General features: G+C 43.8%; 1 protein-coding gene across 4 annotated transcripts in view; it reads left to right on the top strand.

Moving 5' to 3' along the window:
* Positions 1-27,423, top strand: part of NCKAP5 (NCK associated protein 5) — a 1,063,262-nt gene that overhangs the window by 51,601 nt on the left and 984,238 nt on the right. For 3 of the 4 annotated variants that reach the window (XM_081241963.1, XM_081241960.1, XM_081241964.1), the window contains exon 1: positions 14,656-15,133. The exons of the other annotated variant lie outside the window; for it this stretch is intronic. The gene's annotated coding sequence lies outside the window, so the exon portion shown is untranslated. Of the gene's footprint in view, positions 1-14,655; positions 15,134-27,423 lie in introns of those variants that run through there. 4 annotated transcript variants of the gene reach the window in all.

Raw genomic sequence — 27,423 nt, 5'->3', positions numbered from 1 at the left:
GGGACCTCAGCCCATAGACACAGAGCTGTGGTCATTGAGCAGACAGACCTGTTTGGTTCATCCCTGTTCCAGGGAAATGGCTCCAATCCAAACACATGAGCAGGCCAGAAAGTAGGATTATGTAATCACCTGGAAGCACAGCCTGTCACTGCAGCTGTCGGAGGAACCTGTCACAGTTGGTTTGCCAAGGACCCAGGGCCAGATGCCTGCCCTAGGAGGACGCATTCCCAAACTGACACCTGGGCCTCAGGACAGCCAATGAGATTCCACCAAGCAGAACAGAGGGGCCCAAGTTAGCCAGTGTGTTCCAATGAGAAAGACCCATTCTCTGTAGGAAAGGAAGAATCCCCACAACAGGGGGTGGATGTGGAAAGGAAAGAGGTGCAGGCGTCTTATTAGGTAACTGTCTCCAGCCATGTCTTACCAAGCATGCGACATTCTGATGCTATTCTCTGGGAACCCAGATGCATCTGAGACATTTCCTTCCCAAGTTTACTTTAAAAAAATTTTTTTTTTTTTTTTTTTTTTTGTGCTGTACGCGGGCCTCTCACTGTTGTGGCCTCTCCCGTTGCGAAGCACAGGCTCCGGACGCGCAGGCTCAGTGGCCATGGCTCACGGGCCCAGCCGCTCCGCGGCATGTGGGATCTTCCCAGACCGGGGCACGAACCCGTGTCCCCTGCATCAGCAGGCGGACTGTCAACCACTGCGCCACCAGGGAAGCCCTTAAAAATTTTAAACTCCTATTGAAGGGAGGGAAACAAATGTCCTCATTCAATAGAGATGTATTTTAGCAGCAATGGAGGATTAACTTGTGATGAGGTCATTCCGTGTGAAACAGAATTCTGAAAAAGCGTGAGCGCTAGGGCCTAATGTAGATATGATTACATTCTTCTTGACTTAAGTCATATTAGAAGGATGGACAAGAAGAAGGGAAAGAGAAAGGAGATTGGAAGAAAAGGGAAGAAACAGGATGTCAGTTGAGCTTTTTAATAACTGATTGCAAATAGCTATTGAGCTTGGAACTACTTCTTTCTAAAACTCTGTGTGTGTGTGTGTGTGTGTGTGTGTGAGAGAGAGAGAGAGAGAGAGAGAGAGACTTTTTAATGATTACACATTCTGGGTGTGTCATGCATTTGTATATTTGCACAAATGCCTGAGACCTGGTCTTAAAAATGAATGAGCAATATTATTATTTTTAATGGTATTATTGTGTATTCAGGATGGAAACATCACATGCAAAAGAGAAGTCCATCCACCATGTTTACTTACCTCTGAGGGTGTGCACACTGAATGTTGTAAGGTACCGAGAGGTGATTAAAGCTTGTGGGGAAATGCTGGATCTGTCTTGGAAATAAACCATGCTGATTTGTTCTAAGAGAGTAAGAGGCTTCCCTGAGCCTTCAAGAGACAGTCTGCATTAGACAGTGTGATTTATGCTACACCGTAAGCTGGCTAAGGTAGAGGCAGCCAACCCCCCAGTTATTAAAGCTGTTCATTTCTCCTTAGTACCCTGTGGTGCACGGGGTTTCCATGGTAAAAGAGAAAATAGCTGTTTTCCCTTCTATGTCTCTAGCCTGAGGTTCAATTTCCACATCCATCTGAATAATACAGAGCTCAGAGAAACAGAGGCACAGGAATTTAGATCCTCCTTGACTTGGAATATGAGGAATTTGCAATGTAGAAATTTTTTAAAATTTATTTATCTTCAAACTTTTTTTATTTTCTCCTACCAAGAAGCAGAAGGTAGGATGTGGTTTAAAAATTCATTTCCAAGAAGCAGCAGTGACCTGGGTGCTCCCAGTTCAGCCGTAACTCATGGGCAATAAAACAATTCACGAGGGAAACCAGGAGACTTGGGCTTCTTGAGTATCAGTGAAGGAATCCATGGCTGGCCCCTGTACCCTTGGATTGATGTGTTGGCTTGTCGGTTTTTCTAGCTTCTCTGCAGCATCCCAGTTGGATAAAAGGAAAAGAAAACAATTTCATCTCTATTTTTTGTGTCGACACGTACAGAAGCCCAAAACACTGATGGTGTGTTCTTTATCTATCCTATTTGCTGGGAATGAAAGCAATTGCGTTTTCACGGTGAAATTAAAATGGAGAGAGAAGGGTACACATGTGATACCCCAGGGACATTGACATGGAGGTTTGAATTTGGGCCTGGCTGTATCTCAGTTTAACACGGAGGATTTCCTTATCTAGGGAGAGAGGAGGGCCATCAAAATATTTATGTAGTCTATTGATGTTGGAGGGAGATGTTTACCGCCATGGGATGAGGTCATTAATCTTATCACTTGGTTCCCTTCCACTGAGTCATGTTTACTTCCTATTTCTGTCAAGATCTGTCTTTCTTTATTCCTGCATTCCAATCCTCTTCTCTCTCCAGGTACATTCACTTGTCTGCTTTCACATGTGGACCTAGGCTGGTCAACCCTGAACTGGCCTCCTGTCCTATAAAGGAAGGATGGAAGCGAGGCCAGAATCCTGCTAGAGAATCAAGGTCTCTGCTGTGAGGCGCTGTTCTCACGTCCCATCTGACCTGTCCCTTTGAGTCCTGTGTGTCTTCAGGTCCCTCCCTTCCTGATCTCTCACTACCGTTCACCCTCTTCTCTAGTTTCTTTGTAAACACGTGGAGTACACAGACTACATTCACATTACGTAGAGGGACAGTTTGGTGGAGGCTTTAGGGCCAGCTGTTTAGTTAAAATCCTAGCTCTGTCTACACATTGGCTGCGCAGCTTTGAGCAGTTACTCCACCTATGTGTGCCTCGGTTTCTTCACTGTAAAAAGAAGATAATGGAAGGACCTAACTCACGCGACTGTAGTGAGACTTAACTGAGCTAAGACACTTAAAGTGCTGGGAAAGGCGTTTGGCACACACTAAGTGCTATATATGCATTTATGGTCATTATAGTTCCTGCTGCAATTATTTGACCCTATGCATCTTATTTAATTATTAAAGCTGCTGTTCTGCTTTCAGTGTGTGTTTCTTTCAGATTATCTCTTCGTTTGCTTCCACACTGCAGCCTGTGCTGCGGTTTTTCAGATTACAGTTTCTCACCCTGATTCAGCGTCCTGGTTATCTAAGAAAACAGATTTTGATTATTCTGGAGAAACTGTACTTTCCCCGTTTTTACCTAAAGTTCTCAAGGTTGGAGGTTATGACGCAGGTTGGGTTCTCTGGAAGCAGAAACTGAGCCTTATATTGATTGGGTTAGACTATTGTGGGATGTTGACTGGATATAGACACCTGCAGCAGGGCAGGGAGGAATTTGGATTGGACACAAGGAGAAGGCAAACTGTGTGATTCAGCCAGCAAAGCCCCAGCTAAGCCTACAGGCAGCTGGGGAATGCATATGGCCCTTGGAGTGACCCAAGTCAACTCAGAATATCCTGGCCTTTATATTCCTAAACGGATAAGCTCACTTTGGGAAGGATGAGCCCTTGGACGAGGCAAATCCTGAGGAGCTGGCAGCTGGGGGATCTCTGCTGCTTGTGGAGGGTTCTGGCGGTGCAAGTCCACAGGTTCAATTCCCCACTAAAGGCTGCAGCCTTCCCAGGAAGGCGTACTACAACATCTCTTTGTAAAGACTTCACAACTTGGCCAAATGCCTTTTACTGAGATCGGTCGGGGAAGAAAAGGAGGTCGCCCAAGGGTAAGAGATAATGCTGAAGGACGGAAGGATGGCTGGGAAGATGGATACACAGAATGGAACAGAGGTTTATGTTTTTATAGGAAGCGGGTCTCAACAGGAAAGAGAGGAAGGCAAGCGGCATCTTCGTATGGGAGGGACTGACAGCAATCTGGGGGGTGTTGAGGAACCTCTATAGAAATATACCATTTCCACTTGCATTTTTTTTGTTTGAGGCTTTGGGAAGTTGCTAATAGAAACTATGGTGGGTTTAGAGTGATCAAGCCTCTTTTTTAAAAATATTTATTTATGTATTTGCGCTGGGTCTTAGTTGCTGCCCACGGGATCTTCATTGCAGTGTGTGGGATCTTTAGTTGCGGCATGCAGGCTCTTAGTTGTGGGATCTAGTTCCCTGACCAGGGATCGAACCCGGGCCCCCTACATTAGGAGCGCAGAGCCTTCACTGCTGGACCACGAGGGAAGCTCCTGATCAATCCTCTTCATCAGCCCGGACTGAGGGGTTTCCCAGGATGCTTGCCTTTTAGTACACAACTTGGGTCCTACGTGGGTTGATACCAGGTCTTTTCCAAACCACCTCACGGAGTTACAACTGAAGCCATGGAATAATGGAAGAGCAGAGGGTTGGGAAACCATGGGCAGATATTTTTCTGTTTAGAGTGACAGGGAACAGAGGCATTATTGGTGGTTCCTGCAGCGCCTCACATGTACTTGGCAGCTAATAAATATAGATCAAGAGGAAACTGAACATGAGGGCGATGAATCAAAAGAGAAAATGATTTGGAACAAACTGCTGAGGACAGGGAACGAAGAGTAAAAGAGGCAATAAATCTAGGATGCATACCAGAGCCAAGTGTCATAATGCACCCGAATACTTACAATGTCAGAGGGGTCAGGCCAGGTCGTGAGCCAGTGTCTTTGGTCCAGATCAGGGTGTTCCTGTGCCCACGTGTATAATGGAACAACCCTCTCTCTGCACGTGTCCTCACCTCATGGATTCTGGAATATTCTTTCCTTCCTTCCTTCCTGCTCACTCACCAGAGGGGTGATAAGTGTTTCAAAGTTAGTGAGAAGCCCAGTTCTACTCTCTGGCATATCTACCCCTCCCCCCTCCCAGAGTGACTGAGTCTCTCCTAGGACTGGACATGCTGTCGGGCTGGTTCGGAAGTTTGGGACTGGGGAGTCGGGTGGGTGAGGGTGGGTTTACCTGCTTCAGGGAGTGCATTTCTAGGGGTTCCTTCCTCCAAGTCCAAGACCCAAAGGGTTTGGTGGGAACTGATCTTGTCTCTGTATTGCAATGAGAGAGACATCTACTTACCTTGTTTCCAAAATATGGACTGTGTTCCAGGAAAGGCTGACAAGCTGATACGTTTCACTAACTATGACCTTTGGACTTTCTGGCCTCATACAAGCCATAGTTCACACTCAGTCAACAATTACGTTTCCAGTGAAGAACTGGGCTCCCCCCTAAGAACTCGCTCTTTGTAGCCAAGAGGCTGGTGCGTCACGCTCGCTTCCCTGTACTTTATGGACAGGTTGCCTTTACTTTTCTAACACATAATCTCAGTTATGAGAGTTATAAAAATCTCTCAGTTATGAGAGAGTTACCACCTCTCCCCCCTTAGACTAATGCCTCTACAGGTTGACTTTTTTTTTTTAATCAAAATAGGGATGGAGATATCTTTTTCAATGTATTTTTCCAATATATCTCCCAATCAGTAGACACCCAAAGAATATTCTCTGAGTATTCAGAGCTGCTCAGGTTCCACAATATACGTAGAGCCTGGAATTCAGGAGGTGCTCAATGAGAATTCGTTGTGTACGCTGTAAACTGCTCCATATAATGTTTGGTGAATGACTCAGTGGATGAATGAGCAAATTCAATCACAAGGGAAAAGATAGTGATCTCAACGATTAATACCTCCTTGTAACCCTTGAGTTCATATGACATTTGTGAGACAATCCTATATTATTTTCTCTGGACTCCCAACACACTGTTCACCCTTCAGTGATGCTAATTGCAGCTTAGGGAAACAGGCAGATATGATCATCTGTATCTGACATGTGACTTGGAAGAGGGTGCTGAAGAAGGAAAAGAAAGAAGATGACAAAGAAGAAAGGCAGATTTCCTTACCTGAGGTCTTGTCCCTTGTCCCCCGCCCCGCCCCCCGGCCACCTCACCACCCACTTAAGCGTGTCACTGGCATCCCAAGTTGGATCACATCTACCTGCTTGCCCTTAACTTTTAGGCCTCCAGTGACTTTGTCTCCTCCTCCAACTGGAGCAAACAGCTTGTACATGCTTAGTACCAGGCTGGCACAGAGGGAACTCCTGACATGTAGAATAGGGTCTCTGCGTCAAGATGACAACAATCTGCTTGCGAGGTAAGAGTTGCCTACAAAAAGCAAATGGGAACACACTAGTCCTTGCCGTGCCTATTGAAGTACCAAATTGGGTGGTGCAGAAGGCATGGGGACAAGGGGCTCAGAGGGCAGAGATCAATACAGGATAAAGTAGACAGGGCTTCCCTGGTGGCGCAGTGGTTGAGAGTCCGCCTGCCGATGCAGGGGACACGGGTTCGTGCCCCGGTCCGGGAAGACCCCACATGCCGCAGAGCGGCTGGGCCCGTGACCATGGCCGCTGAGCCTGCGCATCCGGAGCCTGCGCGTCCGGAGCCTGTGCTCCGCAACAGGAGAGGCCACAACAGTGAGAGGCCTGCGTACCGCAAAAAAAAATAAAATAAAAAAATAATAATAATAATAAAGTAGACAGCATAATGTCATTTAGCTCAGTTCATCCAGCCCCAGCTGTAAATGCGTGTCTTCTCTCGGCTCTTTTCTGCAGGTGGGAGGAGGGGAGGGCTGGCAGGATGGGCTGTAGGACCTCTGCCAGGGATACCATTCTCTGAACTGCTGTATGTAGCCAAAATCTGCCCAAGATTTCATCTCAAAAGTATCCTATTGCTAAAATAACATTCCCAAGCCTCTTACACTCTAAACAAGGAATTTATCTTTTTTTTATTGAAGTAGAGTTCATTTACAATGTTGTGTTAGTTTCAAATATACAAAAAGTTATTCAGTTATACATACATATATGTGTATATACATATACATATATATACATATATATGTGTGTGCATGTATATATATATATATATATTATATATATTCTTTTTCAGATTCTTTTCCATTACAGGTTATTACAAGATATTGAGTATAGTTCCCTGTGCTATACAGTAGGTCAGGAATTTATCAATTTTATACTTATTCCGAAGGTATTAGCCATATCCTTAAGCAATTTCTACCTAACAATAGCATCTCGTGACTTTGACCAATGGTACTTACATTATTATAATTAGTGAAAATAATAAATGATAACCAATATATTGAATGGTCATTCTCCTTTGTTAATAGGAAGTCTCTGCTTTTAAGTAATTTCCCCACCAGCAGAGTTTTAGGTTTCACAATAGGTTATTGTACCTGGAAAAGGCTTAATCTCTTTTAAAGCAATTTCCCTGGATTAATTTAAGGTATAAAGTTTAAAACAGCAGTGACAACAGAGCTTCGGGGCTTTATTATCTACGAAGGTCTTATAGCCCAGAGGTGGGTCCCTTAGGCTTTCTGACTCCTCAGGAGAATTATGGAGGCTTATAAAATTTTTTTAATTTAATTTTTATTTTTTTTGGCTGTGCCATGCAGCTTGTGGGATCTTAGTTCCCCGACCAGGAATTGAACCTGGGCCCTCGGCAGTGAAAGCGGGGAGTCCCAACCGCTGGACAGCCAGGGAATTCCCTATGGAGGCTTTTAATACCATAGTTTCCTGGACAGAGGACCACATCTCCACACCATAGTGAGCTTTGTCTGGGAATGTGAGGAAAAAAGGGGCACTTTCTTTTGCGGGGAGGAGATTGGGGGCAGAGGCCAAATGGGCATCACCCCTGTGTTAATTGGTGACCGTTGCTTTTCTGTGTCTGCCCTGGACCTGGGCAAGCCGCCTGGGGCCCAGCCTGCCTGCTGCATCCCTTGCAGCATGGGCCCTGGGTTTCTCCAGGTGCTCTTTGCACCTGAGCTTGCAGGTCTCCCCTGCCCTGGCCCCTGCATCTCTGCCCTTGCTGTTGACTTCCCAGGGCTGTTTGTTGGGGACACACTGCAGAGAGGGCCGTCTCTCTCACTGATCTGTAAGAATGCCTTTCTAAGGGGCCTTTGAGGAATATTTGCCACAAAAATAAGGTGTTTCTGGGGCCTAAAATATCAGGCGACCAGAAAAAAGAACTCCTGAGTGTGTATGTGTGTGTGCTCACTCCCAAAGTGGGGGGAAAAAAAAAGAGGAAAGAAGAAAAGGCACACCCCTCCTCCAGTCCGCCCCTCCAACAGACCCCTGACCACAGTTCCCACTTTTGTCTTTTTAACTTAAGAGGCTTTGTCAGCATGAAAGGAGGAACGCTGGGGCCTCTGGACTGTGCCCCAGCCGGCCCAGGGCTCTGCTGGCCTTTTGGGCAAATGCAGGCAGGGGTTTCTGAGCCTGAGCCCTGTCCCCTGTGGACCCACCCTGCCTCTACCCTGGGGCATCCTCGTTGTTAACCAGCCTTTCCTCTAGGCCTCTGATCCTGGGCTGCTGGCAAGGGCTCGTAAGAGGAGGTGGGGCAGGGCTAGGGTGTGCCAGAGCCCCAGGTTTCAGGAGCCCTGGGGAGCTGACTGTCAATGCCATTCAGGGCAGGCTTTATCAAAGGCATCATGACACCATAATCCTGGTCTCAGGCACCACCCTGGGAAAGCCAGCCGCTGTCCCCTTCCCTTCCTGAGTGCTGTCACTGACTGTAATGCCTCTCCATAGCTGGTGCAAATGGAACTCAGGGCCTTTTTATTTAGACAATCACCACGGGCCACAGAAGGCTCTCAGTTTACAGACAGCTATGTCCCTGGAGGCTTCACTGTTCTCAGGTTAGAAGGAATGCAATGCGCATCTACTAGTTTACTGAATTTACACGAATCTTCGAAGCAGCATGGTTGGACCCGGCTTGCGATTCCAGATTTTAATGCTGTGCGTTGATTTGTGTAAAATCAAAGTCAGGGCAGGTTTTTTTGTTATTGAGCTGCTTATAAATTTTGGAGATTAATCCTTTGTCAGTTGCTTCATTTGCAAATATTTTCTCCCGTTCTGAGGGTTGTCTTTTGGTCTTGTTTATGGTTTCCGTTGCTGTGCAAAAGCTTTTAAGGTTCATTAGGTCCCATTTGTTTATTTTTGTTTTTATTTCCATTTCTCCAGGAGGTGGGTCTAGGGGTAAGACAGGAATAAAGACACAGACCCACTAGAGAATGGACTTGAGGATATGGGGAGGGGGAAGGGTAAGCTGGGACAAAGTGAGAGAGAGGCATGGACATATATACACTACCAAACGTAAGGTAGATAGCTAGCGGGAAGCAGCCGCATAGCACAGGGAGTTCAGCTCGGTGCTTTGTGACCACCTAGAGGGGTGGGATAGGGAGGGTGGGAGGGAGACGCAAGAGGGAAGAGATATGGGGATGTATGTATATGTATAACTGATTCACTTTGTTATAAAGCAGAAACTAACACACCATTGTTAAGCAATTATACTCCAATAAAGATGAAAAAAAAAACGTCAGGGCAGGAATATGGCTCCCCCATCCTCTCCCTTTTTTCCACCTCCTCTCGCCCAGCCCTTTTTATTTGGGGCCAGCAAAGTAGTTAAAAATGTCAAACTCACAGTATGCACTGTCAACAGCACAATGAGGAAGCTGAAACCAAATCCTCCAACTTCGAGGTGATACTTTATATTTATTCGGGGCCTTTCATCAAAAGCCTCCAGTGCCTTAGGGAGCATTAACCCTCGCTGTACCCCCCGGGGCTGGGTCTGGAGCCCAAGCTGGTGGAGAAAGCAAATGTATGAGGGGGATATCACCACATTTCCAGGGCAGGTTCCAGGCTAATCGTCATGGATGCTCAAACGTTTTATCCCTTCCCTCCACCTCCTCTTTCAACGGGCATCTGCCATATCAGCCCCCCGCCCCCCAAAGGTTCCTGGTGTCTCAAGAGTGTCAACAAGCCAATAAATAGGCTGCATACGGCAAGCTGCCCTCCCTCTCCCCTTGGGAAAAAGAAAGCATTTCTAGGCTTGAAATATGATCTATCTATCATGAAAGGCATCTAAGCCTCTGCCATGGGAGTAACCTGAACTTTGCTGGACTTCACACTTTATGGTTTACTCTTGTTTTTGTTGGCTTTATGTATGGGGACTACAGTGACATTGGCAGCAAGGAGAGCCTATAAATGTCTTTATCCGGCTACGTGTTTGGGACCATCCATGTGGCACATGCTGTGTCTTTTCCAAGTTGCACTTGGTGTCGGAACGTTGTGTCAGATGTGATCCATTGCAGATGAGGGTTACCAGCAATTTGCTCATTGATTCCAGAGCTCTTTCCGAGGGACAATGGACCTGATCTTTATCAATGTCTGATCGTAGATAAGAGAGTCATATATTTACTTCTCTTGGTATAAACAGTGCTTCTTGAGATACAGGATATATGTATATGTACAGCTGATTAACTTTGTTATAAAGCAGAAGCTAACACACCATTGTAAAGCAATTATACTCCAATAAAGATATTTAAAAAAATACAATCTGAGGCCCATCTGCATGAGAATGATGTGGGTCACTTTCTAAACATGCAGATTTTCAGGTCTCCCAGGACTCATACTCTCAGAACCATGCTAATTTGTTTAGGAAATGCTGAAGCGTTCCTCCTAACACCTCTGCTTCCCATTTCTGATCCCGTTAACTCTTACAGGGCAGGCTCGCTGGCCACAGGCTGTCTCTTAAGCCCTGGTAGAACCATTACCTCCTTGAACAAAGGAACAGGAGTTACTGAAGGTTCTCAGTGTAAAGGGAAACAGGCTGTAAACATGATTAAATGCCTGCCTGCCAACATTTTCTCCTTCCTGCACTTGGATCTTGTGCATCTCTAAGGGCATGGAGCGCTTACTCCACAGTGATGCTCTGGGATTAAGCCCTGTGAGTCTGAGTCCCCTGGTCTTTGAGGCCTACAACTTATCTCCTCTAAGAGCCAAGCAGAGAGGCTGGGTTACGGAAAGCAGCAGAAGTCACACTAGTTCAAGATTGAAGTCTGAAGGTCACTGCCGTCTGTGTATAGGAATCAGAACTGAGTACTTTAATGATGGCTACACGCTTCTAAATTCCAGTTTGCCCTTATTCATATTGGTTTACCAACTCTCTGTTCAGTATTTATAATCCTCACGGGGATCTAGACCTCCCTTGGGATGCTGGAAGGTCAGGCAGAGTTGAAATGGTGGCTCGACCTCTTATTATTTGTGTGATCAGCGTCACATCACTTAAATAACATCTCCCTCTGGGCCTCAGTTTCCTTGATTGTAAAAGGGGAGTGGTAGTGATAGTATTAACTCATTGGGATATTTCAAAGGTAAATTAGATGATGTGTTTAAAGCAAATGGCACATATGAATGCTTGATAAATGGCAGTAGTTATACGTGTTTAATAGGATGAGAGGGGGAGATAGAGGGGAAATTAGACACTGGAGGTAGAAACTGTATCTGAGGACAGCCTTGGTAGGAGCCATCAGCAGCAAGAACCTCCAGGGGACCTCTTGGCTGTGTTTCACATCTTGCAGATCTGATGACTACCTCTGACTTTAGAGATTTTCCAGTTTAAGACAGAAAACACTTAAACATGAAGAGTAACTCTTAAGACTTTAAAAATAATGAACAGGTAAACAGACACACGTATGCCTGTTATACCTGCCCGGCCGTCCTCCCCTGAGGAGGGCAGCCTCGTGGGGAGAGGGAAAATTGCCTGAATGAAGGATTAGAAGGTACTGGAAGGGAAGCTGGGCCAAGCATCTCAGCAGGTGGAGGTGATTTTGGCAGTAGCATTAATGATCCCCTGGTAGAGGTGGGGAAGAAAGCCCCGCCCATGCCCCTTTCCAAATTGTAAGTCAAGTTAAATGCTTGTCTTTACCTCTCAGCTGGAAAAGTGTGACCCTATCACACCCAAGGGGCTCCAAATGTGCTTTTAAATAGAACCCGGCCTCAGGTTCCTATGATCTGTGGATAAATAGATCATAAAAACAAGCAAGAAAAATATGGTTGTGCTTTCATTTTTCTTTTTTTAAAAATTAATTTATTAATTTATTATTTATTATTTTATTTATTATTTTTGGCTGTGTTGGGTCTTCGTTGCTGCACGCAGTCTTTCTCTAGTTGCGGCGAGCAGGGGCTACTCTTCGTTGTGGTGCGCCGACTTCTCATTGTGGTGGCTTCTTTTGTTGCGGAGCACTGGCACTAGAGCATGCGGGCTTCAGTAGATGAGGTGCGTGGGCTCAGTAGTTGTGGCGCATGAGCTTAGTTGCTCCGTGGCATGTGGATCTTCCCAGACCTTGGCTTGAACCCCTGTCCCCTGCATTGGCAGGTGGATTCTTAACCACTGCACCACCAGGGCAGTCCCTCATTTTTCATGAAATGATTACAGACATATCTTCTCACTAGGAAGTAAGACAAGAGTCCAACTTGTTTTCTTGAGAGTAATGGAAATAGTGCTTTGAGAAACCTATCTACCTTGGTGGAAATTTTCAGTCATTTTTTTCCTTGGACCTTTTTTCTTTTTTTTTCCCTAAAGAAAAATGTGGTATTGATATCTAGTATATGGCTTATGTTTGTGAGTTTCCATTATGGAGGCCTAGAGGCTCTATGTAGGGAGATAGAGCTGTGTTTGGTGCCATCACTTTAGCCCACTGATTTCAAAACCCTGAGTGCCTCCGTAATAAAGCTCCGAAGACTCTGTGTGGATCAGACTTTCCTAACCTCGCCCTGAAGAATTTCTTAATGTTCGACCAGCCGTGACAAGATGCTGGGCAAACCTGTGTCCTTACCAGTTTCCTGACTCTCCCTCCAGAGCTTGCTGGCAACCAGTGAACTAAACCAAAGCGGTTCTTGCTTGTCTTACCTTAAAACTCCATTTGTCAAACAGCAGTTGCACAAGGAAAGGTCAGCACTTTATGTTCTGAGCACTTAACTTTAATCATTTCTTACAGTGGACAGAGTCCAAGAGGTTTTCAAATTAGTCCTTAAATGTAAGGGAAAGAAGGTCAGTCGTTCCATCAGGAATAAAAATCTGGTGCCTGGTTCTCCTTCCTTGTGACCCCAGTCCATCTCCACGTACTACTGCATCCTAGTAGAAACGCCACAAATCTGCATCCAAGCAACAGATTTTACTGAGCATTTACTATATATCAGACATTTGTCAAAGGAGTAGCTAGGTTTCTCCTTGTGATTTATTTTGAAAATTATACACTCTTGTACTTTTATTATTTTTTTAATAACAAAAGTGGAACACGCTCATTGAAAACAATGTCAAACCACACAGAAAAACAAAAAGTGAAAGTTCCCTTATCTAACTCCCCAAGGGTAACCACTGCTAACAATGTGTATAATTCTTCCTATCATTTGCTACACTTTGCTTTATTCATTTAACAAGCTCCTGCCTACTTCTTTCCATGTCAGTATATGCAGTTACCTCAAGTTTTTCAACCCCTTCTAAGATTTTTATACTATATATGTGCCATAATTTGTATACCTACCTTTTCTCGTATTGATGTATATTTAAGTTGTCTCTACTTTATTGGTTTACAAATAATGCTGCAAAGAACATTCTTGAGCTTATATCCTTAGGTGCTTTCGTGAGAATATCTGCAGGATCCCTCTGGAAAAGTGGAATTGCTGGGTCTAAGGGTTTGTACTTAAAAAAATTTAAGGTACCTCTAATTTGCTTTCCGTAAATATTGTGTTGATTTAAACCCATTAGTGGCATACGAGATAGACACTATCTTTAACCGATTCCTACATCAAAGTGGAATATTTGAAGGCCTTGATACCCTACCAAATCAATAATCTATCACTGCTCTTAGAAAAAAATAATTTTTGGACGTGCCAAATAGCATCCACTCATGTGGTGACCAGTGAAATGCGAGGTCATTGTTTTCCAAGGGCAGAGGGAGTGCTTATCTAAACATACACCCCATTCCATGGACTCTGCTAACTGTTCCTGCCTCAGCACTCAAGGTCCTCCTCCCCCCATTTCTGCTTAAGATTCACTATGGCAGGAGGTTTGTGTATAAACAAATAACCCAACACAATGGCTGCCCTCAAAGACCTTTCAAAGTGACTTGAGGAGACAGAAACACAGATGGCTAAAAAACAAGCTAAAAATACAAGTCAGTATATAAAAAGCAGCAAATAAATATAAATAGTCAGCCTCCTTATAGCAGTTCAGAGGAAGGAAGGAAAACAGTGGGCTAGGGTGTCCAGACTTCATGGCAGGGATGTGGTGTAGGATTTGTGGATTTCTCAGGTGGCGGGGAGGTGTGCGTGGGGAGAAAACTGTAAAAACCATAAGAACCAGCTCAGAGAAGTAAGGGAGATTCCTTGAGAGCGTGGAAAATAGCAGGGGAAGGGCACATTTTTATCTTGCTAGTTGAAGTGGGCGTGGCTTACAGTACTTGAGATGATTAGAGATACCTGGCAAAGATTATTTATTGATTGATTTTTTGGCACGATGGGAGTGGTGTAGGAAGGTCATTAAGAATCTGAAGAAGCCTTTCAGAGCTCTTCTCAGAAAAGAACCTCCGATTTACACACACACACACAATTTTGGCTACATTTCAGGGAGCCCCTATCCCAAGTTGAAAAACTTTTTAGTGTACCTAAAAAGAGTTGCAACTCAGGACAAGCCATCTAGAAAAATAAAAAGTCAGCCAGGTGTATATATATATATCACATAAAAGTTGTTATGGATGTAAGACGTAACTAATAATTCACTTATTCATGACTCGTCAGACTCTGAAGCAGACTGGAAACAGGTGGGTAACAACTTGTTAGGAGCCCGCTGGCTCTTCCATGGCTTCAGTTTAGCCAGCGTCAATCGGTGGAGGCGATTCTCTGCCTTTTTCAGGAGAAATGATCTGACCTGAGGGAAACCAGGCTCTTGAAAATTTGAATCAATGGGATTATTTACGCTTGCATCACCGGAATCCACTCGGAGATGCCCGGTTTTTGCTGCAGAAAAGATACTCTCGCTCCCCACCCCCTCCTTTCTTTTTGACAGTCAGTTAATAAAGACTCAACAATAAGCAGCTGCCGGTGATGTCATGTGGGACTTTGTCCACGGAGCTTATATTTACAAGCTCCGAGCAACCACGGAGCCGCAGCCCTGGGAGCAGCGGATCTCCGCAAACTTGCTCCGAATCCGCGGCAGGAACTTTTGCTGCCGCTTCGGCTGTTCTGAAAAACTGCGCGTGTTCTGTGAGCCTGACCTTTTCATGCTTCACAAATAAACAGAGGATCAACCCGGGAGGAAATGTTTAGCTGGAGAGAGTTGTTGCAGTTCCTGTGTTTGTCTCCAGGACTGTGAGATGTGTTGACTGCAGAGCTGACAAGTAAGACTGTTGGAATTTTAAAAACTCTTGTAACAGTTTTTCGTATTTATACAGCTTGCTGTGCTTTTAAAGTGAGATGGTGATGCGTATTTCTCCGGGCTCTGTCACTGCCACAAGTATGCATTTGTTTCAAGTAGTAATTACAGTGCGTTGAGGTTGAAAGGGTAGGTGCGGAGGACTCGAAACATAGATAACAGGGCACTGAATTCCTGATCCTCATTGGCCTCTGCAGGGAGGTTGGCAATTTTCTCTTTTTTTTTTTTTTTTAAATAAAAAGCCACCAAGCATACAGAAACTATTAGGTTGACCTAGAAATTTTAATAGAAAACTGTAAAGACTAATTTTTAATCAACCAGTGTGCTGGAAGGGAAAACCCACTCTTGATTTTCATCTCTGATCGTTCCTGTGGTTTGTAGATTTCTAATATGTGCGTGTTGTTCAATGTCTCCTTTCCTTCTTGCCTACACCCTCCCCCCAGACGCACGCACACACATAAGCTCATTCATTCTCAGGGAGCTCGAAAGTATAGACAAATGTTTTGAAATGGAAACCGTTTCTCTCTGGATTTCTTCCCTTTAAGTACCCGGAGAAATATTTGCTGTTCTGACTTGTCTTCTGGGAACCTGAATGCAGGTACTGCTGAAAAAGTACAACTTTGACACTCAGCTCGGTGGGAACGTGAGATCCACATTCTCGCTTTCACTTTCCTCCCAACTCTTTCAAACTCTCCAAATATTCTTTGGGGAATAGGAAGGGTGGGATCTGTGTGCCGCCAGCCTGAACGCGGGCCCCCTCTCATCACGGTTGCCCTGGGCCACCTGGAAGTTGTGCGTCAGAGCCACGTGGATTTGTCTTTCTGCTGCATGCTTCTCGATGCTGGGTTTGTACCTGAGCACCTGCAGTGAATTCAGCCCCTTGTAATCAGTAGCTCATCCTGGCTGATGCCTGCCATCCAGTGCTGACAGCCCTGCTGCACGGACTGGCAAGCGGCTGTGAGTCTGTTACCTCCTGCACGTGAGCCCCGTGACTCCATACAGGAGACCCAGCTGTTCCTCCATTCAGCGGCTGTTACCAGCCCACAAGAGCAGGGACAGCCTTCCCTGCCTTTCCGTTTTTCTCTGGTCTCAGAGAATTGTAAGAAGCCAGTGCCTGAAAACTCCTAAAATATTCGACTGTTTTCCATGGAGTTCTAAGGTGGGCAGCCTCCTTCTGCGTGTTTGTCAGCTCCAGATTTTTCCATCAGAGCACACTCTCTTGCATATGATTTTTTTAAAAAATTCTATTGAAGTCTAGTTGATTGACAATGTTGTGTTAATTTCTGCTGTACAGCAAAGTGACTCAGTTATACATATGTATATTCTTTCCCATATTCTTTTCCATTATGGTTTATCACAGGATATTGAATATAGTTCCCTGTGCTATACAGTAGGACCTTGTTGTTTATCCATCCTGTATATACTAGTTAGCGCTGGATATGTTTTATGTATTAAAGCTCAATGCTTTCTGTGAATTTTTACTTAAAGAAAGGGATGTGCTCCTAAAAGAGTTTCCAAACCATTATTCAAAGCTTATCTTTTGCAGAAGAAAACTGAGGCATGAGGAGGGGAAATGATTGGTCCAAAGTCACTCAGCAAGACTGTGGCAGAGTTCCAAGTAGAAACCCAGCCTCGCGTGCTCGTCCCGGCATGCATTTAACATTTCGGTTCTTCCGGGTTGTAGAAGAAAGAGGACCCCCGTGTGCTTCCTAGCCTTCTTGCAGGAGCTGGGCTGTGTGAAGGTGTATAGATGAAGGTGGTCTGGTAAAGAGAGAACATTCCTGTTTTGCCTTTGGCTCTGGGTATGTTTCTTAACAACTCTGTTCCTCATTATTTTGGCTAGAGCACCAAAGAGCATTCTGTGATTATTTGACAGTTGATGACCTAAAGGCAAGCCGGACATTTCAGGCAGTGGAATAGTACAGAAGGCACATTGCATCAGGTGCAGCTTGAGAGAACGAAGGTGGTTCCCAGCTCTGACATTTTGTGTTTCTGCTTTACTTCCAAGTCTCAGACTCCTTTTATTGACCACACCTTACTTGTCTTCCCTCTCTTTGGGGCTCCTCTTGCCTGTGGAAACTTTACTTTCTCATGGATTCTTACCCCTCACCCTCATTCTCTCACTGCAGCCTGGACCTCCAGTGCTGACATTCAACTAGATTCCACGAACACCCTGCATTCCTCTTTTTCTCTGGAGCCTTCCTTGCCCCTGGCACCCCTGCCTATGGGATTCTTCAGGTTGAAGTGATGATTTTCTTCTTTGGAGCCTCGTGGTATCCTGTGCTCATTTTTGCTGTGGGATCTGAAGCTCTGTGCTACCTAGTTAAGAACCTCTTTCCAACAAAAGCCAGGGCTATATTTCAATACTTCCTATATCCACGGCACCTAGTACAGAGTATAGTAGTACAGTAGTTCAATGTGTAATAGCAAATAAGTAAAGGAGTGAATTGCTTACCTTAAGTATCCCCTTTCCTGCATCAAACACCCATGCCTCTGCACGTGGCTGACAAAAACATCCTGTAAATGTGCTGAGTGGCTTGAAATTCTTCTTCACTCTGGTTGAAAGCTCTCAGTGCCCGACTCCCCGGTATGCACACAAGGGCTATTCCTGATGTGACGCCGCCAGCCTCCCGTGCCTCATTTCTCGCCACTCCCTCGCATGTACTGTGTGTCTGCCCTGGAGGTTCATAGCATGACAGTCCATCTATATCTTCCATCAAGGCTTGAGGGGCAGCATGGTGGAGCGGCTGAGGACTTGGGTTCTGGAACCAGACTGCCCAGGCTCAAGTCCTGCTTGCATCCCTGGCCGGCTTTATGATCTTGGTTCATTCACTTGACTTTTCTGTTTCAGCTTTTCATCTTTAAAATGTGGCTAGTAAGAGTGCCTACCTTATGGGAGTATGGGGAGAATTAAATACATTAATATAGCTAAAACAACACTTAGCTATACATCAATATAGCTAAAGCAGGCAGAGATTTAAGTACTGATGGGTATTAGCTGTTATCATTGCTATCGCCTTACCAGTGCTCATGTCCTACCCCAGACTTAATGAATGGGCATTTCCAAGGTGTGATTCAGACCCAGGAATAGTTAAAAAGTTCCTCTGATGATTCGGGTGGAACTTCCTGTCTTAGCTTCTAGGAGCTGCTTTCTGTTACCTAAACATGCCGGGTTTGTATGTTCTTTAGCACCTCAATATCTTTACACTCTTGCCCGTGGCACCTCCCTATCCACCCAATTCATCCCCCAGACTCTTTTGCCAAATTTGTAATCTCATGCCTAGCTAGGCACCTGGCACAGAGTGAATTCCCAACAAACAAATGATGGGGAAAAAATGTATGAATGTGTGCTTGATGGGTGCTCGAAGAGAAGATTTACATTTTCTTCCCCATAATCACTACTGAGTGATGACTGTATACCAGGCACGTTTCTAAACATTTCACAGGTGCTCCCTCATTATGATCATTATACTCATTTTCCAGGCAAGGATACTGAGTTTCAGGAAGGTGAGGTAATGTGCAAAGGTCACATGGACAGGAAAAGAGGCAGAGGCAGGCTTTGAACCCTGAGCCCATACTCTTAACCTTTCATTGTATGGCTCTCTGGACATGCGGAAGACAGTCTTTCTCGTGAGCTTTTCCTATGGTGGAACTTTGATTTTTCTTGTCTTCCCCTGGATTGATGGTACTGGAGTGCAGCAAATCAGATAAACACTTCAAGGTACCAGCCGTCTGAAGCGGTGGCTCACATTTTCCAGTCTTGCAGAAGGGTCAAATCCCATGCCCAGCCGTTTGGTATTTTTGTTTTTCTCTGAGTCTCGGACAAGAATCCCCTTGCAGGTTGGGCCGAGTTTATGGCTCGACATCAAGATTATTTGCGCTCTCGGTATATGCGTGGGTAGGCTGAGTTCAGCTTGGTCAAGGGTATAATTCAGGGTATTTAGATTAAAAAAAAAAATTGGAAGTAATGGTTGGCCATTTGGTTGGTTTCCGGAAAAGTTTACCAAGAGAAGTGGTAGTATTTTGTGATAGTGGGTTTAAGTAGCCAGAATGGTTGAGGCTGAACACTGGCAAGTCATAGAACCAGTTAAACACAAGATACCTTATAGCCTTATTTTTCTCTACTTCTCTAATTCCACAAAGTTTAATGCCTTTGGAATTTTAGATTCCCAATTGTGCTTTCTTTATAGATGAAATAATAAATCTCTTGGATACATAGAGCATTACCCACAACATTTACTGTGCCCGCAATACATACTTGTCTAATGAAGTGTGTCGTGTCCTTTTGGAAGCCTCAATTACGTAAGGTACTTCCCAGTAGTTACATAAATTAATGTGGTATTTTCAGGGCAAGAAACCAGATCTCTCCTCTTAGAAATAAACTTTCTGGATTAGTGATTCCTTTGAGTAGAATTTGGATGCACTATAAGAACCCAATGGGCTGAGTTCAAGAAGAAAGTCCCAAACCCACTGTGGAACATAAGCTTGGATAACAATATGGCAGATACATATTGTGATGTTGAAAGATGACCTGTTAGTTCTGAAACGTGGGAACAAGTGTTACTGTCAAGATGTGTGTCTGACAAACTGTTCCATGAAGGGACCTTGCTTCATTTGACAAATTGAATCTGGAAACATAGAACACTGATCCAGGCCAATCCAAAAGACACGTCCTAAGTGGGTCCCATCGCCAGTGCTGATCTGTTTTCAGAAACTTAAAAAAAAAAAAAAATCAAAGTAATACATGCTCATAATTTAGAAAACCGAATAGTACTAAAATGTCTATATAAATAATAACTATATATCATATATATTTACATATGTCACTTGACATATATTAAATGGTAGTTCTAAAATGTTTACATATATGTAAACAGTGCATGTGTATATGAAGATATACATATCTGATAATCTTTTAGCTGCTTTTTCTGTACTATTTTTAAATAATGTTTTTTATATCTAGTTATAATGTCAAATTATTTACCTTGTATTATGATAGATTACAATATATATTTCTTACACCTCCTAAACCCCTCCTGTTCTCCAATGGAATTATATCACAATTTTGATTAAATGTCTATTCAGTGCTTATTTTTATCATGATTGTAAGTAACATTTACTGTTGAGTCAAATAACTTATTCATGTATTTCCTTTCTCTTAAAAATATTTTTCCTAAAGTTATTAATTGCCTCATTTCGAACACTGACTTGGTTTTCTAGGAATCTGTAGTTAAATTTTCCAATAGCCATTTGACAAATGTCTCAAAGATAACTTATTTTTCAAACATTCTTTTTTTTTTTTTTTTTTTTTTTCCTGCGGTACGCGGGCCTCTCCCTGTTGTGGCCTCTCCTGTTGCGGAGCACAGGCTCTGGACGCGCAGGCTCAGCGGCCATGGCTCACGGACCCAGCCGCTCCGCAGCACGCGGGATCCTCCCGGACCGGGGCACGAACCCGTGTCCCCTGCATCAGCAGGCGGACTCTCAACCACTGCGCCACTAGGGAAGCCCTCAAACATTCTTCTTATATGGATAAATTCTTAAGTCACAGTATACTGTTTTTTGTGTTTTTCTTTGGTTGGTTGTCAAGCAGGAGAAGTTAATTATTAGTTGTGACATATCAAAAGCAATTTTAAAGGCCTGTCTTCAACATTTCTTTTATTCTCATTATAGTCAATTACTCATATGTGGGTAAATGGACAGAAACGATCTGTTTTTATTGTAGTTTGTAAATAACATTCATAATTTAGTGTTATGCTTCCATGAATACTCCATAGATTTTAGTGTAAGAAATAGTCTTTGTTTCTGAGTACCTTTGACATCTAGAATACCTTCATCAGAGGAAAGCAAATGATGCTTCATGTAATGTTATTTTATGAATAGGTAAATGAATGGCCCACTTGAAATGACACTTGAAGAGAATTTCTTCCCTTTCTCATTTTCTTCTCATTTTTTAGCCCAGATTTGCATGATCAGGAATGTGAGATACTTTATTATTGGGAGTAGTTAAAAGAGTTTACTAGAAAATAATTTGAAAGAGATTGTGTTTTTGGAGATTGCCAGTAGAGGGCCTTATTAAACTGAATAAAATTTCACATACAGACCAATGGCAATAGGTCCCTTGTGAAAGAAGCCATTGTTTTTAGGATACCTGATTAATAGCAGTAAAACTACCAAAGTAATCTTTTTAAAGTGCATTGTATTTTTTTAAATCTGGAGAAATTAGAAGTCTTAACTTTTTATTTTCATTGTTAGGGAAAATTGGAGAATTCAGCCCGTCCACCAAACCAGGACTTTGGATGCCAAGTCATAAAATCTGTACATGACTTTCTTTCGGAGTTGGAGCCCTGGACTCTGAGCCTTTTGGGGAAATTAATATTGGCTGTTGAATATGGAGGCAAAACATGATGGTTCCCCTATCCTAGGGACACTTTATACTTGCTTCCTACACCTGAGTGAGCCCCACTCTCAACAAAATGGGTTTTCTGTTCCCTGCACCTGGACCAGAATCTCACTCTGTGGTATACCCTCGATTCAGACACAGGGAAAGAGAATCTAGAGGAATCGTGAGAGCTGGAGGGCATTATTAAGTGCTCCATCATGCTATGTTGCCGTGAAGGAAGGAGCTGTGGGGACTTGAGCTGACTTTTCTAGAGTCATTTGGTGGGTTGGCACAGAGCTCTTCTCTTCCTACTCCCTGGCCTGTTTTCAGCTTCTCCTACTCACCAAAATCTTTCCTTAGGAAGGTTCCCCCTCCCCCTGAAACCTCACTGGGACAATTCCTGCTCAGCCTGAATGTTCCTTCCTCAGGAGAGCTTTCCTTGCTCGTAATAGACTCGGATCGCTTCAGGTACTTGCTTTGCATAGCACGTATCACTAGTGTAATTAAATATATGGTCAACTATTGGATTCAGAACGTCTCCCTGTCTAGGCTTCAGTTGCATAGGGGCAGTATCTGTGTCTATCTTGTTTAATATTGTAGCCTGAGCACCTAGAACAGTGGCTGGTAAATGGTAGGTGAACAACAAATATTTGTGTGAATGGACAAATATGAGCAAGTTTTCAGACGTTAGTGCTTTCTCCTCTCCATTCTTACACGTCTGAAAACATTCCTTTTTACAACTCAACTGATGACATTCAAATCTCATGGCTTTCGACATTCCTGTGGACCCAGGGAACAAAGGCAAGACATTTCTTTTTACCGTCCTTTTAAGGATTGAGCGAGTGCCTGTTTAGTTCCAGTCGTGTAAGTATCAATACCCATGGCATTCGTCAATGGGGGCTCTATAGGTGTGAGGGTGTGAGAGTGAATGAAGAAGAGGATGGACAGGATTTAGTTTCTTCCCTCGTTGATGAGGACAAGGGACTGGGAAGAGGAAGAGGTCTTGCATTGCGTAATGTGCCCCTTTCTGGTTCCCAGCTTGAGCTGGTAATTTTCTGGATACCCTTTCCCTGAGAGGCTGCATTATACACCAGAAAGACCAGGATTTTTGGAGTCAGTTAATACAGATAGAGGAACAGACAACAAATAGCCACAGCTCGTGCACATGTGACCTTTACCCTTAGATAGATCTGGGTTCCAGCCTCTGTTCGGATCTCCATCAACTTTGGGAGAGTTATTGAATTTCCTTGAGCTTGGTTTCCTCATCCATAAAAGGTAGGAATATCAACAATGATTTCACCTGATCTTTATTAAGTGCTTGCAGTGTGTCTGGCCCTGGCACGCTTTCCATTTATATTGTCTCATTTAATCCTCAAAATAGCCCTCTAGATAAATATGCCGATCAATTCTATTTCATAGAAGACAAGACAAAAGGTACCGAAAGGTTAATTTGTTCCAAATTGCATAGTGAGACTTTGACCCAGATAGTTAGATTATATTACCTCCTTATCATTGTGAGGATTAAGTGAGATAAAGTACGAAGAGTGCCTGCGCAACATTAGACTTGTAGTACGTGGTGAGTCTTACGGCCACTATTGGCTCCTTATCGGTGAAGACATTATGGGTCCTTGTAAGCAGGTGATTGCTGAAGGGAAATGAGAGGGCTACTGTAAGCCCCATGTGTCTGGTCATACGGACTTGTGGTTTAATCCCGATGTCCAATGTCAAGAACTCCATTTACTCGGCATTTTGGCACGTACAAGTATTTGTAGCCCGAAACAGCTAGCAAGGAGGCTGCCCACCCCTACCCTCCTGGACCGTGAATACACTTATTATGTTCTCCCCATATGGACATATTTTTCATTGCTCAATACCCTGTGTCTGTTTATGTGATCCCCCTGGCTTTATCATCTCTGCATTTTGTTTGGCAAAACTGCCAAATCCCGTGGTCTTTTGTATACATGGAACGGCTTATTTGAAGTACAGTGGAACCAGGTTATGGAGTTGGGTGGGTATAAAGTGTGTTCAGCTCCTTTTGGGGGGGGCCTTGATTTGATGCCTTTTTCCTGCACCCCTGGACCACCTTCCGTAGCTCCTCCCACCCCCTTCCTCTTCTCCATCTCTCTCTCTCTTTACCCCACCTTATGTCTCTGTCCTTGTCTCTCTCAGTCGTCCCTCTTCTCATCTCTCCCTCTCTTTGCTCATCCTCTTTGGTTCTTTTCCTTCTTTATCTTCATTTACCTCTTCTCTGCTGCCTACTCCTCAGAAAGCCAAGTGGAGAAGTGATGGTGGTCAGTGTGTCTCACTGATGATGGACCTGGAGAAGGGAATCATTTCAGGTCTCTACCTCTCCATAAACTTCAAATACCCTAGGGCCTCATTCTAATGCTGATCCCGTTAAACAAAGGGCACATCCAGATTTCAAGCCAAAGTAAGGGAGAAAGCAAAAGAGCAAGCAGAATGGTGGAGTGGAGTGAAATCTGGATGGAGAATGGAACAGCCCTGCTTGTAAAATTCTTCCACAAGCCAACTGTATGACATGGGATCAAGTGGCCCCATCTGCAAAGTGAAAGGTGGGGATCAGATCCTCACAAGGCCGTTTCTGGCCCTGTGATCGTGTTTTTCCTTAACACGCAGTGACTTCTGACTCACAACACAGTCATGCACAGCACTAAGGAGAAAAGCCCCTCCACCAGGACAGTGGGCGCAGGTCTGGGCTGTGAGACGAGGACCCTTGCTGTATCTGAGATCTCCAGAAGTCCCGTTTTCCCAAAGTGCTGGAGTGACTCGTCACTGCACAGTGCTGTGTCTTCACAACAGATGTTGAAGGATCACCCTTGAAAGGGTGTTGCTCCAAAGCATTTAATTATAACCTCCACAGAAGATTAACAGATGTTGTAATTGTCTTTACTCTTTGATTAAATAGTTTCTGCATGAGTGGCTTTCTTAGATTTTCCTTCTCTGTTTGGTATGCTCTTTACAAACTGACATGTGTCTGCAGTTTTCTACAGATAGCTCCTCAATGGGCTTGGTAAGAATCTTGGCAGATTCATAATTTCATTCTCTCTTCTTTATCTATCTATCACCTATCCTCTCTCTCTCCCCTCCCCCCCCTCTCTGTTATCCATCTCTCTCTCTCTCTCTCATCCATCTCCCTATCTATCTGTCTATCTACCTACCTACTTACCTACCTACCTACCTATCTATCAAACCTGGGCTGGGACAAGCTGTGCTTCTATAGACTGAACCATTGGTTATACAGGCAGCCAGGTGATGGGAATATGAACGTGGTTAGGAGACTGGTCTCTCTCTATACCATTTGTCCAGGGAAGTGACTGATGCCCATAAATATTCCCTTGGAAAAAATTGTGCAAAGTGGGAAAAGAAAATTCTGCAAACCTCGAGCGGCAACCAAGCATGCCAGGTGCCAAGCGTGCAAATGAGTTTGCAAGCAGAGAGAAAAACCAACATTCACGATGTGAATGTCTGCAGATTTCCTTGGCAGTATTTGCTCTGGGAAGATAAGTTATCAGCCAGAAGCCTTATCTACATCAAAGGCATTATTTTCATTCCATTATTGAGAACCCAGGATTCTTTCTTTGCATCAGAGATGTGGCCTGTGTTCTAGGGCTCATTTATCTCACCTTCTACTTAGCCCATCAGGAAGGAGGGTGCCACTAACGTTACATGAATAAGAATGCTTCTTTCTCAGTGTCCAAAGTAGTATGTTTTTTCCCTGAGAAGAAAAAACTATAACGAAGGGGTTCAGACATGAAGTCAATTTATGGTTGATGAAGACAAGAGGAATGGAAATAAATACTGAATCCGTATTTTAGAGGGGTCTGCCTAATGATTGTCCCCACCTCACCATATGGAAACATGTGAAAAGGGCTCATAAATCAGGGCAAAGGTCAATTCTTAGATCCACTTGAGGGAAGAGAGATCATTGGCTTCACTGGATGAAGTAGTATTAAGCCTTTCATTGGGGGAAAAAAGGAAGAAAATACTTAGATTGTTTAATCAAATAGACCCCATGTAAATTTGATCTGTTTTATCTGTACTTGCTAAGGAAGAGGAGGGAAAAGAGTATTTTCTGAGCGTACGATGGATTCTGAATATATATGCTACTAGAAAATCAAAAGGGAAAAATACTTTATGGGGTTCACAACATATTGGAGAAAAGGAGTTAATCTCACAGGGGACATTCAAAGAATACTATAAACCAATCAATATGATTGAATTCCAAATGAATGATCAGAGCTTTGTCAGACTAAATGGTTTTATAAATTGACCGGGATCTTGACCCTTCTACAACCCATATCTATAAGAAATGGCTAAAGAAATTTGATTTATTCAGGTGATTTGGAGGAGAAAGAGGAGTTTAAAACTTTTTGTGAAGTATAATATACATGCAGATAAGTGCACATAAGTATACAGCTTGACACATTTTTACAAAGTGAATACACCTGTATTACCAGCTTTCAGACCAAGGAATATCACCAGCACCCTCCTTAAGTTCCCTTTTAATCACACCTCTCAGGTAATCATCATGAGAACTTCCAGTAGCATAGATTAATTTTGCCTGTTTTTGCACTTTATATAAATGGAATCACCAGTATGTATAATTTTCTTTCACTCAAATTGTATTTGTGTGATTCATCCACATTGCTGTGGTTAGTCGTAGAGTTTTCATGCTCCTTGTTGTATAGTATTCCATTGTGTGGCTGTGTCATAATATAGTCTCTCTACTGTTGGTGGTGTATTTGGATAGTTTTCAGTTTGGGACCATGACAAATAGTGCTGCTATGAATATTCTAGTACACACATATCCCTTGGTGAACAAACACACACATATCTGAGTGTGTATATGTGTGAGATTGCTGCATCACAGGGAATCTAGGAGATACTGCTGAATAGTTTTCCAAGGTGGTTGCCCCAATTTTTATTTCCACTAACAATATGTGAGGGTAAAGGTGGTGCTTGAATTTACTCGAGAGAATACTACTTAACTTCCACTACTACTTAGGGTAGAAGTTAAAGAGAAACAGTTGTGGCCTAATGTTAGGCAGAACTTTTGATCATCTGGAAATTCACAGACTGAAACTGGAGCCATATGAAATAGTTCCTTGCCTCCTGAGGTGCTCAGACAGTGAGGGGATGGTCTTTATTGAGAAGGAAGGTGAGCTGGAGGATCCCAAGGCCTCTTCCATCTATGGACTTTGTAGATCTACATTAATAAGCTCCATGGAAACAAAGATGCAAGAAGTTAAAAGCAGCCATTGCCATGGACCAGGTGGTCAGATGGTAGGAGACCAGATGTGAGTAAACAGGAGTGATTACACAGTCAGTGCCGACTGTGGGTGAGGGCAGAGGCCATTCAAGGAAGGGAGACAGGTACATGGACTTGAGCACGAAGTGGTAGAATTGAGGGGGTCATAAAAAGAGATAATATATTAGTAGGTAGAAGGAAGGAGAGTAGTTTTCATGCAGCTAGAGGTGTATTTTAGAGTGTGAATGGAACACAGGTTGATGCAGTTCACTGTGCTGATTGCTTAGAACCAATTACGAGAAATATAAAGCAAAGCAGAGGCATTTGATCAGCTCAGTCTGAGATCAAAGGATTCCTGAAACATGCCCTGGAGGAAAGCTGTTCCACAGGGTCATGGCCAGGTAAGAGACCCCAGGGCATAAGACAAGGCAACATTTCTGCAAGACTCATTGGAGACTATGTAGGGCTCAAACTTCCAATCTCTTCCACACATTGGATCCCTCTGATTTCTAACTTCTGTTTGTTTGTACTGCAATATCCTCACTTCCCCTGGAAAACTCATGGTGCCTTTCTATGGTTAATCTGTTATGGGTTCCCCAGTCACCAG

This window comes from Mesoplodon bidens (assembly GCF_964165515.1).
Source record: "Mesoplodon bidens genome assembly, chromosome: 8".
Lineage (NCBI taxonomy): Eukaryota > Metazoa > Chordata > Mammalia > Artiodactyla > Ziphiidae > Mesoplodon > Mesoplodon bidens.
This window is presented reverse-complemented; position numbering and strand designations above follow the sequence as displayed.